This window comes from Rhodnius prolixus, unplaced genomic scaffold (assembly GCF_049639745.1).
Source record: "Rhodnius prolixus isolate KJV_2025 unplaced genomic scaffold, Rpr scaffold_10, whole genome shotgun sequence".
NCBI lineage: Eukaryota > Metazoa > Arthropoda > Insecta > Hemiptera > Reduviidae > Rhodnius > Rhodnius prolixus.
In genome coordinates this window covers 11,268,519-11,286,926 of record NW_027411615.1, presented here as the reverse complement: position 1 = coordinate 11,286,926, position 18,408 = coordinate 11,268,519, and the positions used below count along the sequence as shown (strand labels likewise).

General features: G+C 32.7%; 1 long non-coding RNA gene across 7 annotated transcripts in view; it reads left to right on the top strand.

Annotated features, from left to right (window-relative positions):
* Positions 1–18,408, top strand: part of LOC141456828 (uncharacterized) — a 60,516-nt gene that overhangs the window by 32,795 nt on the left and 9,313 nt on the right. For 5 of the 7 annotated variants that reach the window (XR_012460059.1, XR_012460057.1, XR_012460054.1 and 2 more), the window contains one exon: positions 2,336–3,812. This is a non-coding gene — a long non-coding RNA (uncharacterized lncRNA). Of the gene's footprint in view, positions 1–2,335; positions 3,814–18,408 lie in introns of those variants that run through there. The other 2 variants (XR_012460055.1, XR_012460056.1) reach the window with 2 other exon arrangements.

Here is an 18,408-nt window from a genome sequence, read left to right as displayed (position 1 = left end):
GAAAAGTTGGCAATTGCTGAGTTCATAAAGCAATAAGTATTTTATACAAAAAAACGGAATTGTTATTGAACTATTTTTAATGTTGACATTAAGTAAGTTTGATAGGTTTAGATAAAGTGTGAATTCCATGTGATAAGGGAGCCAGGAGTATAAACTACTCTTGGTATGCAAATCCTCCAGGAATGTGATGCTGTCGCCGTTCCACATTGATATTGCTTCCGTTTTACTCCCTACTTATATTCACTTTGGCATCTTCAAAAAGCCTTAGGCAATTTTTCTCAAACCTTCAGGTGAAATTCATGCACGTGCAGAGTTCTGTCAAAAGATTGATGTAATATCAACTATTATTATTATTGAGAGCTTTATAAATGCTCTTCCTAAATAAATATTTGGTTTTTATTCATGGCAGATATTAATTATAAAAAGAACATTGTTTTCTATTGTTTTAACAACTTTTTCGTAAGTTATGTAATAGAAGAAATGCTAACCTTGCTCTAAAATCAGTAAAATTAGCAGAACTGATTTACGCAAAATATTATCCCTTAATCGGGGTGTTATGTGACTGCTGATGTGTGACGGCACTTTTTTGATTACTAGTAACCCCATAGAAATAGTTACAGGATATCCTAGATATTAGAAAGGGTTGAATAGAATAAACGTTGGAGTTTATATCCAGCATTATCTTTCAAGAACTATGAGTGAAAGAACTTAAATGATGAATGAAAATGAGAGATTTCTGGGTCTTCTGGATATGTGGCCTTGTAGACAGACCGCAGGTTAATGACTTGGGTCCAGTTATTGCTTAATACGTGGCTTTCTGCTTTGTCTGCTGTGATCTGTCAATTTAAAAATAATACAGCAAATTTAAAAAATAATTTTATTTACTAATGAGCCTATTTCTTCAAATGATAAAAAAAAGTATGCAAAATAAAAATCTTTTACATTCAAAGGAAATAAAAGTTTTTAACCAAAGCACAAAGCCAAAACAGTCATTTAAGCCCCCTGCTATTTATAGCTTTGCCACCCTTCACTTCTCTTCTTTATCAGGATTGGCTATCAACTGGATTTATATCGATTTTCGACTTATTCTCATCTAGTTATATTGGATTCTTGGGATATCTTAATAGAGTTTGGACGAATTATATTTTCCAAGGACACTTGGTATTTTACGATAAGAAGTTTCTGTTCAACTTAACTAGATTGTTACGGTAAAGTTTTCATCTCAAAAAAAAGAGCATTGGAATCTCCTTCCTTACAAGTTTTCCTTTGAATAGTACAATTGATTCTTTTGCTTGAATGGTTTCAAGCAATTCAATTCATGTTATTGAGTAGAGTTATTGAGTAAAGGTTCTCAATTTTTTGTTATGCCTCTTTTTTTTTATGCTTTAGAACAGAAATGTTGGGGATAGAATTTGAGGGAATACGAAGTTAAGACCAGATTTAATTTTCCTTTTACTTTGTAAGCCAAAAAGTTGGTGGACTGCTAGTTTATTATTATTATTATTATTTTTATTATTTTTAATCATTTAAGGCGCATCAAAATCTAAGGTTATTGGCGCCCGGAGCTTTTTTCAGTGAACTGCCGGCCTCCGGACAGTGTTCTCTCGTTACAGACAACACTGTCCATCACCGGACAGTAAGCTGTAAGAAGCTCCTAGGAAGAGAAAATCTAAGGGTCAGCTGCTGGATTCGAACCCGGGACCTCCGCGTGGGAGTCCAGTATGCTAACCTCATAGCTAATCCCTTCCCTACTTTTATTATTTTTATTATTATTTTTTTTTTTTTTTTTTTTTTTTTTTTTTTTTTTGGCGCATCAACAGCTGAGGTCATTAGCGCCCGGAGCTTTTTCCAGTGCACTGCCGGCCTCCGGACAGTGTTCTCTCGTTACAGACAACACTGTCCATCACCGGACAGTGAGCTGTAAGAAGCTCCTAGGAAGAGAAAATCTAAGGGTCAGCTGCTGGATTCGAACCCGGGACCTCCGCGTGGGAGTCCAGTATGCTAACCTCATAGCTAATCCCTTCCCTACTTTTATTATTTTTATTATTATTATTATTTTTATTATTATTTTTATTATTATTATTATTATTATTATTTTTTTTTTTTTATTAATATTAATATTATTAATATTATTTTATAGCTGACACGCAGTACAAGCGTTCCTCGGGTTCTGTCTGATCTATCTTGTTACACGGTTCAGAAATTACTCCCAAACTTGTAATCTGAGACCAAGCGATTCATAGCATGCCTAGGATTGAGTCTGATAACTCGGCATCATCGTATCTTTTGCAGGACTGACGTGTGCGGCCTTGATTATAGATTCATGTGTTTACAGGTCACTGGAAGCTCCCTTCTGACAAGCACAACAGAGACGTTCTTCGTCCACCAATGTCCACAGCAAAGGTAGAAAACTCATTCTCGTGAGGGCTGCCCTTCCTTTCCAGCGCCACAACTGAAGTCCTGTGTGGATAATACTGTTCTACATTCCAGATGAGTTTGAGGAACCTCTCTGTCATCCAGTGAGTGGTAAGGGATTCATTAGAGACGTTACTAAACTTTCTACCAGTGGGTGGATGGATATTTAGTTAATAAATAATAATAATAAATTTAATTGCATAAATAAAAGAGCAGTCTTTTAACATGGAGTCTGCCAGGCACATAGAAAAAACGAAAAGCATTAAAACAAATTTAAAATCTTCAGACTCTGGAAAGAATAAAAACAAATGAAACAAATAATAAAAATATAAAATAACAAACGCCTAAATAGAAAATTAAAAATTCTAACTAAATATTTGCATATAAGTGAATTAAACCATTTCTAAATAAACTGTATCTACGATTGATTAAAAATTGGAAAAATAACTGTAACATAGCTATTTCAAACGCTACATAAGATTAAATATACTGAAAGGCATAAATATAATAAAAGCATTTCTGATACACTTCCTAGAATAGCATGAAATGAATTGCTTAAACAGTAAAAAGAAAAATATCTGGTTCATTTTTTATCTTGGAAATTATGGCTAACAGAATTAAAAATCGGCCAGAATTAGAACTGTATTCCAGATAACCACCTACAAGTACAGGTGCCTGGGAGAGGTACTTCAGATAAAAATGTTCAAGATTATGAACTTCTAAATGACAAGTTTTATAATTATTGCCTGGAAAAAACTTGTATTTTTCTCCATTTATTTATAATGCTGGAAATCTTGTTGAACTCCCAAACGATTCTGGGAAATCATCGATATTTTATTTATTTGTAATCTAAAGCAAATTTTAAGGCCACTTCAATATTGCTTTAGTAGAATATTTCGGTGATTTTGATTCTAAAAGTTTAATAATATCTTTCCTTATTCTTATAATTGATATTGAATTTTTTCTGATTTTTAAAATAATACCGCAAGGTCTTGCAACTTTTCAACAGTCAAAAAACTGTTCCTATTTCTCTTAACCCTGTTTGGGACGTAGCCCAATGAAATTTTGTTAATACACTTTTATTCTTAAACACAAATTAACGGAGCATTTGTTTGTAACGTAATGTTAAACAGCCAGCCGACATGGTTATTTAAATTGATTGGCTTAGAAAACTTTGTAATTATCTTGGCTCACAATAAAGTTTCTAAAAGAAAGACTAATATCGACAAATTATTTACAACTTTTCTACCTTGTTATTTTCTACCTCCATTTTATTCACTTTCTGGCTTGGAAAATTCATTACGCTTTGGTAGATCTCGTTAATTCTGTCTTTTTATTGCTCATTAAAACACTTAGACCCCGTAATACCTACCTTATCTTACTAGAGTCGTAAACAACTCCTTTACTAAGTTCTTCCGATGAATTCCTCTCGGCGAAACTCCCTTCACCCAGTTTTATTCCTTTCAAAATAATGGCTGATATTATTGAAAGGAGAAAATAACTCATCACTAGGCGAAGCCCTTATTTTTTTTTGTGAATCACAATACTAGACCACAATTACTTGAACATCAACCTTGCTACAAATAATCTGTCCATTCTTTTCAAAGCATAACCTTTTATCTTCTTTCAAAACTTACCAATTTTATTGTACCTTTTGTTTGTAGATTTCTTGTATAGTTAGTTTCAGTTCTCATTGATCTCCATACCTAGTGACTGTTAGAGGGAGGCAATCGTCAGTGATGATAGATAAAATCATCAGGGGTTAAGAGAAGGAACTATTATAAAAGCTTATCTGTGGGTTTTGTGACTTCTACAAACTAAAAAACTAGAGTGGTTACGCCATGGACGTAATTTCACTATATGAAGTAAAAGACCTGTGTAAATTGAAACGAAATCATATATGGACTCTTTAAGGGGATTGAAATCGACTAAAACAAAGAGCAAGAAGATTCTGGACACCTGTAGATATACTTATCCGGCAACCTGGTTTTAATTAATCTTTTTTATATTAATTTCTTTTGTTTTTGTTTATATGTACAATCAAAGATGTTACCTTTTAAATCAAGGATTGGCGACGAAATAATCGCTTTTGTTTCATTTTTTCTAAAATAAAATCATTACAAAAATCTTGCTGCAGAGTGCAATTTTAATTTTTCTGCTATTAAAACTAGGGTTGCCAACTCTATAAAGTTCCAAAAAAAGTACACCCTAAAAAAATTAGGTACATTCAGGGCCGTCGACAGGATTTTGGGGCCCGGGAATATATACGAGGGTCGTTTGAAAAGTCCGTGCAAAAATAAAAACTACTTAATTTTTGGGGGTAAATCTTTTTTATTTTTCAACATAGTCTCCTTTTAGGCTTATACACTTCGTCCAACGCTGCTCTAGTTTGTTGATCCCTTCCGAATAATAGGATTTGTCCAAGTCTGAAAAATAGCCATTCGTTTCTGCAATCACCTCCTCGTTTGAATAAAATCTTTTTCCCGCCAGCCATTTCTTCATATTGGGGAACAAATAGTAGTCCGAGGGAGCCAAGTCTGGAGAATAGGGGGGATGTGAAACGAGTTGGAACCCTATTTCCATTAATTTTGCGACCACAACTGCTGAGGTGTGAGCTGTTGCGTTGTCGTGATGGAAAAGCACTTTTTTGTGGGCCAATCGTGGGCGTTTTTCTTGCAGCTCGGTTTTCAAACGGTCCAATAACGATGAATAATATGCACCTGTAATAGTTTTACCCTTTTCCAAATAGTCGATGAGGATTATTCCTTGCGAATCCCAAAAGACAGTCGCCATAATCTTTCCGGCCGAAGGAACGGTGTTCGCCTTTTTTGGCGCAGATTCCCCCTTGGTAACCCATTGTTTAGATTGTTCTTTGGTCTCAGGAGTGTAGTGATGTATCCATGTTTCATCCACAGTGACGAAACGACGCTTAAAGTTCTGCGGATTCTTCTGGAATAGCTGCAAACCGTCCTTGCAACACTTCACACGATTTCGTTTTTGGTCAAGCGTGAGCAATCGCGGCACCCATCTTGCGGATAGCTTTGTCATGTCCAAATGTTGATACAAAATATAATGTACCCGTTCATTCGAGATGCCCACAGCACTAGCAATCTCACGCACCTTCACTCTTCTGTCATCCATCACCATATCATGGATTTTATCAATGATTTCTGGAGTAGTAACCTCAACAGGGCGTCCAGAACGTTCAGCGTCACTTGTGCCCATATGGCCACTCCGAAAATTTTGAAACCACTTATAAACTGTTCTAATCGAAGGTGCAGAGTCACCATAATGTTTATCAAGCTTCTCTTTAGTCTCCTGAGGCGTTTTGCCTTTCATAAAGTAGTGTTTAATCAACACACGAAATTCTTTTTCGTCCATTTTTTGAAAATCACTCGACTTCCTCGATTCAAACGAATGCCAAACACAAAGAAATAGACCGATCTGGCTGAAACTTGATGTGTGTTCTTCCAAGAGATGCTACTAACTAAACATAACCTCGATACGCGCCAGTGGTGCTATCTCTCTGACTTTGCACGGACTTTTCAAACGACCCTCGTATCATTCGTTTTTCTTTTTTTTTTAGGTATCCTTGCAGAGACTCCGGCTCCGGGACCGGGAAAAAGTCCCCTTTCCCCCGTCTGTAATCTGGCCTGGGTACATTTATATCTTACATACTTATTCATGAAAAGTTCATCGTTACATCAACAACCTGTTGACCTATTCAGTTCAGTTAGAACAGAAAAACAACACGCCAAATGAAGAAGTCTCAGAAGTCAGAACTTAAATCAGAAATACAATAAAATAAATTAGATTTGTGTGAACAGTATCTTAAAAAAAAAGCCTCTTGGTGGCTGCAGTGCCGTGGGGCATGGGTCCCGTCCCGCCATGTAAATCTAAAATCTGAAAAAAGGACAAAAGGCGTCCTTTCCTAATTTAAGAAAGGACAGGGACAAGGAAAGGACTGTCCTTGCCAAAAAAGAACAGTTGGTAACCCTAATTAAAACCCAATCTTCAGTAAATCTAATAAGAAATATGATCAAAATTAAAAATAATAGACATTTAAAGAGAATATAGGACTTGTAAAACGCTGTTTTTGCCGGCATATTAGTGCATTCTATGTAGACAATATGATATGTCCTATCTCTATTGTTTTAGAAGAGACAAGGGGCAACCTCTAAAATAGAGCATTTCACTGAGCTATATACGATTATTCTCCTAATGAATTCAAATCATTTTGTTCTTATGAGCTTACAAACGAAACCATTGTTTTACTGCTAAGGACGATTTGTTCAGTTAATTCAAGATTAAATGAAACGGCTTACAATTTACATGTTATACATTAATAGTCTAATTAATAAGCTAATCTTTCCTCTAACCTGACTTTTCATAGTTATACACATTTGCTACCACCTGCATTATAGTATAAATAGTTTGAAGAGGGTAGGGTTTAATTAAAGCCAAATCTACTAGTAAATCTGAAAGATCTATAAAGGGTTTCATTTATACGAGCCCCTTTTTGTCCTTGTTAGTGCTTTCCACTATAACATAAAAGGTCCTAAATCCGTACTTTGATATGCCATATTTGTGTATGCATTTGTACTTTTGTTCGCCTTGGTGTAAATTTGTTCATCACTTACCTTGTTTGCTTCTTGGTTGGTGCTTACCTCAGTCAGTTCCATAGCTACCTTCACATCCGGTTGGCGCAACATGCTTCTAGTGGTAGGGACCGATCCACTCTCCGTCCCTTTACGTTTTCCAGCCACGTTCACCACCTTCTTGACTGACTTAGTAGGCATATTTGAGATTTTTATTAATATTTTTGAATTTTCAAAAAACGCTTTGTTATTGTTGCTAGTGTTTCCACAGTAACTGTACGTCAGCGTTTCTACACAGAATATAGGCGTTTGTAAAGCGTATAACTTGCGAATGTCAAATGGAAGTGCTTGTGTATCCCTGGGAATTCGCTTAACTCAACATACAGCTGAAGAACTATAAGAAAGTCAGACCTAGCGCTGAACTGGGAAGGGCATCCTGGACCAATACTTAGCCCAGGTATGTGCCCAGCACTCATATTCATCGTTGCCTGGACAACTAATTCAATACAATTTAACCATTTGCAATTATAAAAAATGAAAAATAGAATATTCCCATTAAATTTCCATTTTTATGACAACGAAATAGTGATACAGAGGTTCTCGAAATATTAGATTTAACAGTTACTTTGCTGATAACCAATTTACTGCCTTTGCCGTTCGTTTATACAACTACTGCTTCCACAATCCCTTTTTTTTCAACTCTTTTAGGCCCACAATTATGACACGAGATACTAGTTTCTGGGTCAATCGATTCATTTGCATTATTAATTCTGCGTTTGAAGAAGTTTGGATGGGTGTGTAGGGGGAAAAAAGAACGAATTTGTTTTCAGTGGAATAGCCAGTCTAGAACGCACGGGGTGAATTGGTGTCTTCCTTGTTGATAGTATGTTGGACAGGAGAGCCATCAAGTGGTACCCCAACCTGCAATATTGATGAAGAAGGCTTTAAAGCTGTTTCCGTGCCGTGTGTGTTAGTGTAAACAGCTCTCAAAGTCTCTTAAGGTCTACGGTAGGCCTTTTTTTTTACCCCTTCTTTAATCATTCAGCCTCACTGAATATAACGATCTATTTTACCCATTTTTTGTTTAAAGTAATATTTACAAAAAAAAAAAAATAAAGAAAATGCCTTAACTATATAAAAGAACAAAAATTGATTGGACAGTTCAACGAACTACCAGTATAAGAGTAAACCTAGTGGAAATTATCTTAAATTAAATATTGAACTTAGTTTTTATCCTTACAAATTACTTTTTCTGGTTTATTATCATTATTATTATTTTGTTTACTCTTATGATTGTTATTGGAATCTCTTAACATCAAAGCTAGTCACTGGGCAGCTAATGTTTTAGAAAATTGTTACTAGATGTACAAGATTCAATCCACAAAAAAGCAATATGATTATTATGAAGACGTCATCAACGATGGCAAAAAAAAAGTGTATTTTCAAAAAAACTTTTATTGAAGATTATACATTTTCGAGTAGGTTACGTTGGTGTACAATTACAAACAGCTCTTTGAAATCAACGAATCACCTGTTGAAGGGCACAAAAGGTACCCGAAAAGTTGAACACCAATAAAAGTTTTCATAGACAAAAACTAAAAATACTCTCGCCATTTTGGGACCCATTGCAGGTTTCTATATTGCAAAAAAAAATACAGTTATTAAGGAGGATTCGCCCTATAATTTAGAGAAAATTTGGGAATTTTATCTTTCATAAAAAAAGAGAAAAAAAATTGTCAAAGTTGGGTGTTTTTCAACGTTACGCTTTTTCGTGCAGTTTTTGACGATCAACCCTTATACAACTGTCCTACCGGACAGTTTTAATTATGTCCATTTCATTGAGAGAGATGCTTCTTTTACTTGGCTTTGGCTGTAGACAAAGTCCAATCCTGGTTGTAAAAGTTGGTAGGAGTATCGTGAGGTTAACCTCACAGTGTTGTCTTCATCTCTTCAGAAAGACTTGTGTTGTTTCTAACTCTTATCGTATGGATAGTTTGAGCGCATTCTAGGCAATGATTGCGTGAGATGTATTTATCGTTACAGAAGGGCTTATGTTTTTTTGTTATTATAGTAGCAATTTATAACTTTTAATGCCTTAAATATGTTTACAAAATATTTAACCTCGATCATACGGTGTAAAATTATCCTTTGAATTAGTTAAACATACTCAGTTTTCTTCTAAATTGCAATATTAATTTCAATACCTGTTTGCAGCAAGAACAAGTACGGTAGGGTTCAGCTGTGGAGGGTTAGAGTAGTTACGACTAATAAAATTATCATTCTCACGCAACCATACTTACTTTAAAACTTTAAAACTATACATATTACCAGAGGAACTACCTATTAAATAAAACCAAACCTCTGAATGATGGCTAATTTGGAATCACCAAAAGGCCAAAAAAGAAGAAGAAAAAAATTGCATAACTGCAATTTATTTTAGGTAGCAGTTGAAATTGTGTGTTATAATATCTGGACAATATCTTTGATTTTCTCCATTGCAGCATGTATTTTTATTGTATCTCTGACCGATTTTGGACTTATATCCATAGTCAGCAAGTGTAGTAAAAACCAGTAACGTACGTGAAGTCGAAATCTCTACACCAAATTGGTTAATCTACCTCTGATAATGGATGAAAATCCAAAACTGGCCAGGGAGAACTATAAGACGAATAATATCACAGATATTTTAGGTAACATTTAAGAAAGGACACACTATCAGTGCTACAAACTAAAACCATTAAAAATAAATTTTTATGCGAAAAGAAAGAGATAAAAATGTTAACCTAGGTAGATTCCACGGGCACTGGCCACAAAGCCGACGCGATTGGACAGTTCATCAATCAATTTCAAGCTCGGTAGATGGAAACCTTGCACTTGCCACGCCCAGATAGAGATAAGAACTTAGGCCAAGCATGTCTTCCTCAGATTTATTTAAACAAAAGTAAATTATACATTGTTAGTTTTGGCAACGAGAAACAAATAAACAAATTGATTAAGGAGTCAGAGTGGAAATTGCAAAGAAAATTTAGAGCTGTATTGTTGTACTAATTATCAAAAATCTAATTATTGACTGAAATCTTCTAATTGGGTTCAATGATGCAACGTCTAATAAAATAAAATTCTAAAATAAAAGTCTAATAAAGTTGAAATTCTTCTTCTTCATCTTCTTCATCTTCTTGTTACCTTTTTTGTAAACAACGTAGCGCCTTTCATGAATAAGGTGTCATTCAATTCGGAATTTTCTGTAGATATGCCTTTTGGAGGTCTCGACGATGCACATCCAGTAGGAGAGAAGTTAGCCTCATGAATGTGAGGCCCCCTTCAAAATTATTATTGCTAATAACTCTGTAAATCTTAGCCCGATTTTGGTAAAATTTGAAAGAGTTAAACATCCCCTTTGTAACAATGAAGCGACGTTCTACTCTAACAACCTATTAAGGGGAAGTATTGATATCGTTTCATATTATCATCGCGTGAACGTTTTTCATTGAGAAAGTCCATTTATTTCAAAATTTACATAGATTTGCATTTTATAAAACTTGATCTCAAGGAGAGCAGTTTACCCTAATCTGCATTTGCAGACAACATTTGTCTACAATTGTATGAAATTTTGAAAAAATCCGTCGAGTAGGAAACGAGATAATTAGGGTTAAATTTTGGTTTCGTTTGAAACAGTGAAACCTTTAACTTCAAATATCTCGTAAACTACTCGAAATATTTTGGTTATATTTTATCTGTATATGGAGACTACGTTTATCTACAATTGTATGAAATTTTGTAAAAATCCGTCGAGTAGGAAACGAGATATTTAGGGTTAAATTTTGGTTTCGTTTGAAACAGTGAAACCTTTAACTTCAAATATCTCGTAAACTACTCGATAGATTTTGTTTATATTTTATCTGTATATGGAGACTACGTTTGTCTACAATTGTATGAAATTTTGTAAAAATCCGTCGAGTAGGAAACGAGATATTTAGGGTTAAATTTTGGTTTCGTTTGAAACAGTGAAACCTTTAACTTCAAATATCTCGTAAACTACTCGATAGATTTTGTTTATATTTTATCTGTATATGGAGACTACGTTTGTCTACAATTGTATGAATTTTTGTAAAAATCCGTCGAGTAGGAAACGAGATATTTAGAGTTAAATTTTGGTTTCGTTTGAAATAGTGAAACCTTTAGCTTCAAATATCTCGTAAACTACTCGCTAGATTTTGTTTATATTTTATCTGTATATGGAGACTACTTTTGTCTACAATTGTATGAATTTTTGTAAAAATCCGTCGAGTAGGAAACGAGATATTTAGAGTTAAATTTTGGTTTCGTTTGAAACAGTGAAACATTTAACTTCAAATATCTCGTAAACTACTCGATATATTTTGGTTATATTTTATCTGTATATGGAGACTACGTTTGTCTACAATTGTATTAAATTTTGTAAAAATCCGTCGAGTAGGAAACGAGATATTTAGGGTTAAATTTTGGTTTCGTTTGAAACAGTGAAACCTTTAACTTCAAATATCTCGTAAACTACTCGATAGATTTTGTTTATATTTTATCTGTATATGGAGACTACGTTTGTCTACAATTGTATGAATTTTTGTAAAAATCCGTCGAGTAGGAAACGAGATATTTAGAGTTAAATTTTGGTGTCGTTAGAAACAGTGAATCCTTTAGCTTCAAATATCTCGTAAACTACTCGATAGATTTTGTTTATATTTTATCTGTAGATGGAGACTACGTTTGTCTACAATTGTATGAAATTTTGTAAAAATCCGTCGAGTAGGAAACGAGATATTTAGGGTTAAATTTTGATTTCGTTTGAAACAGTGAAACCTTTAACTTCAAATATCTCGTAAACTACTCGATATATTTTGGTTATATTTTATCTGTATATGGAGACTACGTTTGTCTACAATTGTATGAAATTTTGTAAAAATCCGTCGAGTAGGAAACGAGATATTTAGGGTTAAATTTTGGTTTCGTTTGAAACAGTGAAACCTTTAACTTCAAATATCTCGTAAACTACTCGATATATTTTGATTATATTTTATCTGTATATGGAGACTACGTTTGTCTACAATTGTATGAAATTTTGTAAAAATCCGTCGAGTAGGAAACGAGATATTTAGGGTTAAATTTTGGTGTCGTTTGAAACAGTGAATCCTTTAGCTTCAAATATCTCGTAAACTACTCGATAGATTTTGTTTATATTTTATCTGTATATGGAGACTACGTTTGTCTACAATTGTATGAAATTTTGTAAAAATCCGTCGAGTAAGAAACGAGATATTTAGGGTTAAATTTTGGTTTCGTTTGAAACAGTGAAACATTTAACTTCAAATATCTCGTAAACTACTCGATATATTTTGGTTATATTTTATCTGTATATGGATACTACGTTTGTCTACAATTGTATGAAAGTTTGTAAAAATCCGTCGAGTAGGAAACGAGATATTTAGGGTTAAATTTTGGTTTCGTTTGAAACAGTGAAACCTTTAACTTCAAATATCTCGTAAACTACTCGATAGATTTTGTTTATATTTTATCTGTATATGGAGACTACGTTTGTCTACAATTGTATGAAATTTTGTAAAAATCCGTCGAGTAGGAAACGAGATAATTAGGGTTAAATTTTGGTTTCGTTTGAAACAGTGAAACCTTTAACTTCAAATATCTCGTAAACTACTCGATATATTTTGGTTATATTTTATCTGTATATGGAGACTACGTTTATCTACAATTGTATGAAATTTTGTAAAAATCCGTTGAGTAGGAAACGAGATATTTAGGGTTAAATTTTGGTTTCGTTTGAAACAGTGAAACCTTTAACTTCAAATATCTCGTAAACTACTCGATAGATTTTGTTTATATTTTATCTGTATATGGAGACTACGTTTGTCTACAATTGTATGAATTTTTGTAAAAATCCGTCGAGTAGGAAACGAGATATTTAGAGTTAAATTTTGGTTTCGTTTGAAACAGTGAAACCTTTAGCTTCAAATATCTCGTAAACTACTCGATAGATTTTGTTTATATTTTATCTGTATATGGAGACTACGTTTGTCTACAATTGTATGAATTTTTGTAAAAATCCGTCGAGTAGGAAACCAGATATTTAGGGTTAAATTTTGGTGTCGTTTGAAACAGTGAATCCTTTAGCTTCAAATATCTCGTAAACTACTCGATAGATTTTGTTTATATTTTATCCGTATATGGAGACTACGTTTGTCTACAATTGTATGAAATTTTGTAAAAATCCGTCGAGTAAGAAACGAGATATTTAGGGTTAAATTTTGGTTTCGTTTGAAACAGTGAAACCTTTAACTTCAAATATCTCGTAAACTACTCGATATATTTTGGTTATATTTTATCTGTATATGGAGACTACGTTTGTCTACAATTGTATGAAATTTTGTAAAAATCCGTCGAGTAGGAAACGAGATATTTAGGGTTAAATTTTGGTTTCGTTTGAAACAATCAAACCTTTAACTTTAAATATCTCGTAAACTACTCAATAGATTTTGTTTATATTTTATCTGTATATGGAGACTACGTTTGTCTACAATTGTATGAATTTTTGTAAAAATCCGTCGAGTAGGAAACCAGATATTTAGGGTTAAATTTTGGTTTCGTTTGAAATAGTGAAACCTTTAACTTCAAATATCTCGTAAACTACTCGCTAGATTTTGTTTATATTTTATCTGTATATGGAGACTACTTTTGTCTACAATTGTATGAATTTTTGTAAAAATCCGTCGAGTAGGAAAAGAGATATTTAGAGTTAAATTTTGGTTTCGTTTGAAACAGTGAAACATTTAACTTCAAATATCTCGTAAACTACTCGATATATTTTGGTTATATTTTATCTGTATATGGAGACTACGTTTGTCTACAATTGTATGAAATTTTGTAAAAATCCGTCGAGTAGGAAACGAGATATTTAGGGTTAAATTTTGGTTTCGTTTGAAACAGTGAAACCTTTAACTTCAAATATCTCGTAAACTACTCGATAGATTTTGTTTATATTTTATCTGTATATGGAGACTACGTTTGTCTACAATTGTATGAATTTTTGTAAAAATCCGTCGAGTAGGAAACGAGATATTTAGAGTTAAATTTTGGTGTCGTTAGAAACAGTGAATCCTTTAGCTTCAAATATCTCGTAAACTACTCGATAGATTTTGGTTATATTTTATCTGTATATGGAGACTACGTTTGTCTACAATTGTATGAAATTTTGTAAAAATCCGTCGAGTAGGAAACGAGATATTTAGGGTTAAATTTTGGTGTCGTTTGAAACAGTGAATCCTTTAGCTTCAAATATCTCGTAAAGTACTCGATAGATTTTGTTTATATTTTATCTGTATAAGGAGACTACGTTTGTCTACAATTGTATGAAATTTTGTAAAAATCCGTCGAGTAAGAAACGAGATATTTAGGGTTAAATTTTGGTTTCGTTTGAAACAGTGACCCTTTAACTTCAAATATCTCGTAAACTACTCGATATATTTTGGTTATATTTTATCTGTATATGGAGACTACGTTTGTCTACAATTGTATGAAATTTTGTAAAAATCCGTCGAGTAGGAAACGAGATATTTAGGGTTAAATTTTGGTTTCGTTTGAAACAGTGAAACCTTTAACTTCAAATATCTCGTAAACTACTCGATAGATTTTGTTTATATTTTATCTGTATATGGAGACTACGTTTGTCTACAATTGTATGAAATTTTGTAAAAATCCGTCGAGTAGGAAACGAGATAATTAGGGTTAAATTTTGGTTTCGTTTGAAACAGTGAAACCTTTAACTTCAAATATCTCGTAAACTACTCGATATATTTTGGTTATATTTTATCTGTATATGGAGACTACGCTTATCTACAATTGTATGAAATTTTGTAAAAATCCGTCGAGTAGGAAACGAGATATTTAGGGTTAAATTTTGGTTTCGTTTGAAACAGTGAAACCTTTAACTTCAAATATCTCGTAAACTACTCGATAGATTTTGTTTATATTTTATCTGTATATGGAGACTACGTTTGTCTACAATTGTATGAATTTTTGTAAAAATCCGTCGAGTAGGAAACGAGATATTTAGAGTTAAATTTTGGTTTCGTTTGAAACAGTGAAACCTTTAGCTTCAAATATCTCGTAAACTACTCGATAGATTTTGTTTATATTTTATCTGTATATGGAGACTACGTTTGTCTACAATTGTATGAATTTTTGTAAAAATCCGTCGAGTAGGAAACCAGATATTTAGGGTTAAATTTTGGTGTCGTTTGAAACAGTGAATCGTTTAGCTTCAAATATCTCGTAAACTACTCGATAGATTTTGTTTATATTTTATCTGTATATGGAGACTACGTTTGTCAACAATTGTATGAAATTTTGTAAAAATCCGTCGAGTAAGAAACGAGATATTTAGGGTTAAATTTTGGTTTCGTTTGAAACAGTGAAACCTTTAACTTCAAATATCTCGTAAACTACTCGTTATATTTTGGTTATATTTTATCTGTATATGGAGACTACGTTTATCTACAATTGTATGAAATTTTGTAAAAATCCGTCGAGTAGGAAACGAGATATTTAGGGTTAAATTTTGATTTCGTTTGAAACAGTGAAACCTTTAACTTCAAATATCTCGTAAACTACTCGATAGATTTTGTTTATATTTTATCTGTATATGGAGACTACGTTTGTCTACAATTGTATGAATTTTTGTAAAAATCCGTCGAGTAGGAAACGAGATATTTAGGGTTAAATTTTGGTTTCGTTTGAAACAGTGAAACCTTTAACTTCAAATATCTCGTAAACTACTCGATATATTTTGGTTATATTTTATCTGTATATGGAGACTACGTTTGTCTACAATTGTATGAAATTTTGTAAAAATCCGTCGAGTAGGAAACGAGATATTTAGGGTTAAATTTTGGTTTCGTTTGAAACAGTGAATCCTTTAGCTTCAAATATCTCGTAAACTACTCGATAGATTTTGTTTATATTTTATCTGTATATGGAGACTACGTTTGTCTACAATTGTATGTAATTTTGTAAAAATCCGTCGAGTAAGAAACGAGATATTTAGGGTTAAATTTTGGTTTCGTTTGAAACAGTGAAACCTTTAACTTCAAATATCTCGTAAACTACTCGATATATTTTGGTTATATTTTATCTGTATATGGAGACTACGTTTGTCTACAATTGTATGAAATTTTGTAAAAATCCGTCGAGTAGGAAACGAGATATTTAGGGTTAAATTTTGGTGTCGTTTGAAACAGTGAATCCTTTAGCTTCAAATATCTCGTAAACTACTCGATAGATTTTGTTTATATTTTATCTGTATATGGAGACTACGTTTGTCTACAATTGTATGAAATTTTGTAAAAATCCGTCGAGTAAGAAACGAGATATTTAGGGTTAAATTTTGGTTTCGTTTGAAACAGTGACCCTTTAACTTCAAATATCTCGTAAACTACTCGATATATTTTGGTTATATTTTATCTGTATATGGAGACTACGTTTGTCTACAATTGTATGAAATTTTGTAAAAATCCGTCGAGTAGGAAACGAGATATTTAGAGTTAAATTTTGGTGTCGTTTGAAACAGTAAATCCTTTAGCTTCAAATATCTCGTAAACTACTCGATAGATTTTGTTTATATTTTATCTGTATATGGAGACTACGTTTGTCTACAATTGTATGAAATTTTGTAAAAATCCGTCGAGTAGGAAACGAGATAATTAGGGTTAAATTTTGGTTTCGTTTGAAACAGTGAAACCTTTAACTTATCTGTATATGGAGACTACGTTTGTCTACAATTGTATGAAATTTTGTAAAAATCCGTCGAGTAGGAAACGAGATAATTAGGGTTAAATTTTGGTTTCGTTTGAAACAGTGAAACCTTTAACTTCAAATATCTCGTAAACTACTCGATATATTTTGGTTATATTTTATCTGTATATGGAGACTACGTTTATCTACAATTGTATGAAATTTTGTAAAAATCCGTCGAGTAGGAAACGAGATATTTAGGGTTAAATTTTGGTTTCGTTTGAAACAGTGAAACCTTTAACTTCAAATATCTCGTAAACTACTCGATAGATTTTGTTTATATTTTATCTGTATATGGAGACTACGTTTGTCTACAATTGTATGAAATTTTGTAAAAATCCGTCGAGTAGGAAACGAGATATTTAGGGTTAAATTTTGATTTCGTTTGAAACAGTGAAACCTTTAACTTCAAATATCTCGTAAACTACTCGATATATTTTGGTTATATTTTATCTGTATATGGAGACTACGTTTGTCTACAATTGTATGAAATTTTGTAAAAATCCGTCGAGTAGGAAACGAGATATTTAGGGTTAAATTTTGGTTTCGTTTGAAACAGTGAAACCTTTAACTTCAAATATCTCGTAAACTACTCGATAGATTTTGTTTATATTTTATCTGTATATGGAGACTACGTTTGTCTACAATTGTATGAAATTTTGTAAAAATCCGTCGAGTAGGAAACGAGATATTTAGGGTTAAATTTTGGTTTCGTTTGAAACAGTGAAACCTTTAACTTCAAATATCTCGTAAACTACTCGATATATTTTGGTTATATTTTATCTGTATATGGAGACTACGTTTGTCTACAATTGTATGAAATTTTGTAAAAATCCTTCGAGTAGGAAACGAGATATTTAGGGTTAAATTTTGGTTTCGTTTGAAACAGTGAAACCTTTAACTTCAAATATCTCGTAAACTACTCGATAGATTTTGTTTATATTTTATCTGTATATGGAGACTACGTTTATCTACAATTGTATGAATTTTTGTAAAAATCCGTCGAGTAGGAAACGAGATAGTTAGAGTTAAATTTTGGTTTCGTTTGAAACAGTGAAACCTTTAGCTTCAAATATCTCGTAAACTACTCGATAGATTTTGTTTATATTTTATCTGTATATGGAGACTACGTTTGTCTACAATTGTATGAATTTTTGTAAAAATCCGTCGAGTAGGAAACCAGATATTTAGGGTTAAATTTTGGTTTCGTTTGAAACAGTGAAACCTTTAACTTCAAATATCTCGTAAACTACTCGATAGATTTTGATTATATTTTATCTGTATATGGAGACTACGTTTGTCTACAATTGTATGAAATTTTGTAAAAATCCGTCGAGTAGGAAACGAGATATTTAGGGTTAATTTTTGGTGTCGTTTGAAACAGTGAATCTTTTAGCTTCAAATATCTCGTAAACTACTCGATAGATTTTGTTTATATTTTATCTGTATATGGAGACTACGTTTGTCTACAATTGTATGAAATTTTGTAAAAATCCGTCGAGTAAGAAACGAGATATTTAGGGTTAAATTTTGGTTTCGTTTGAAACAGTGAAACCTT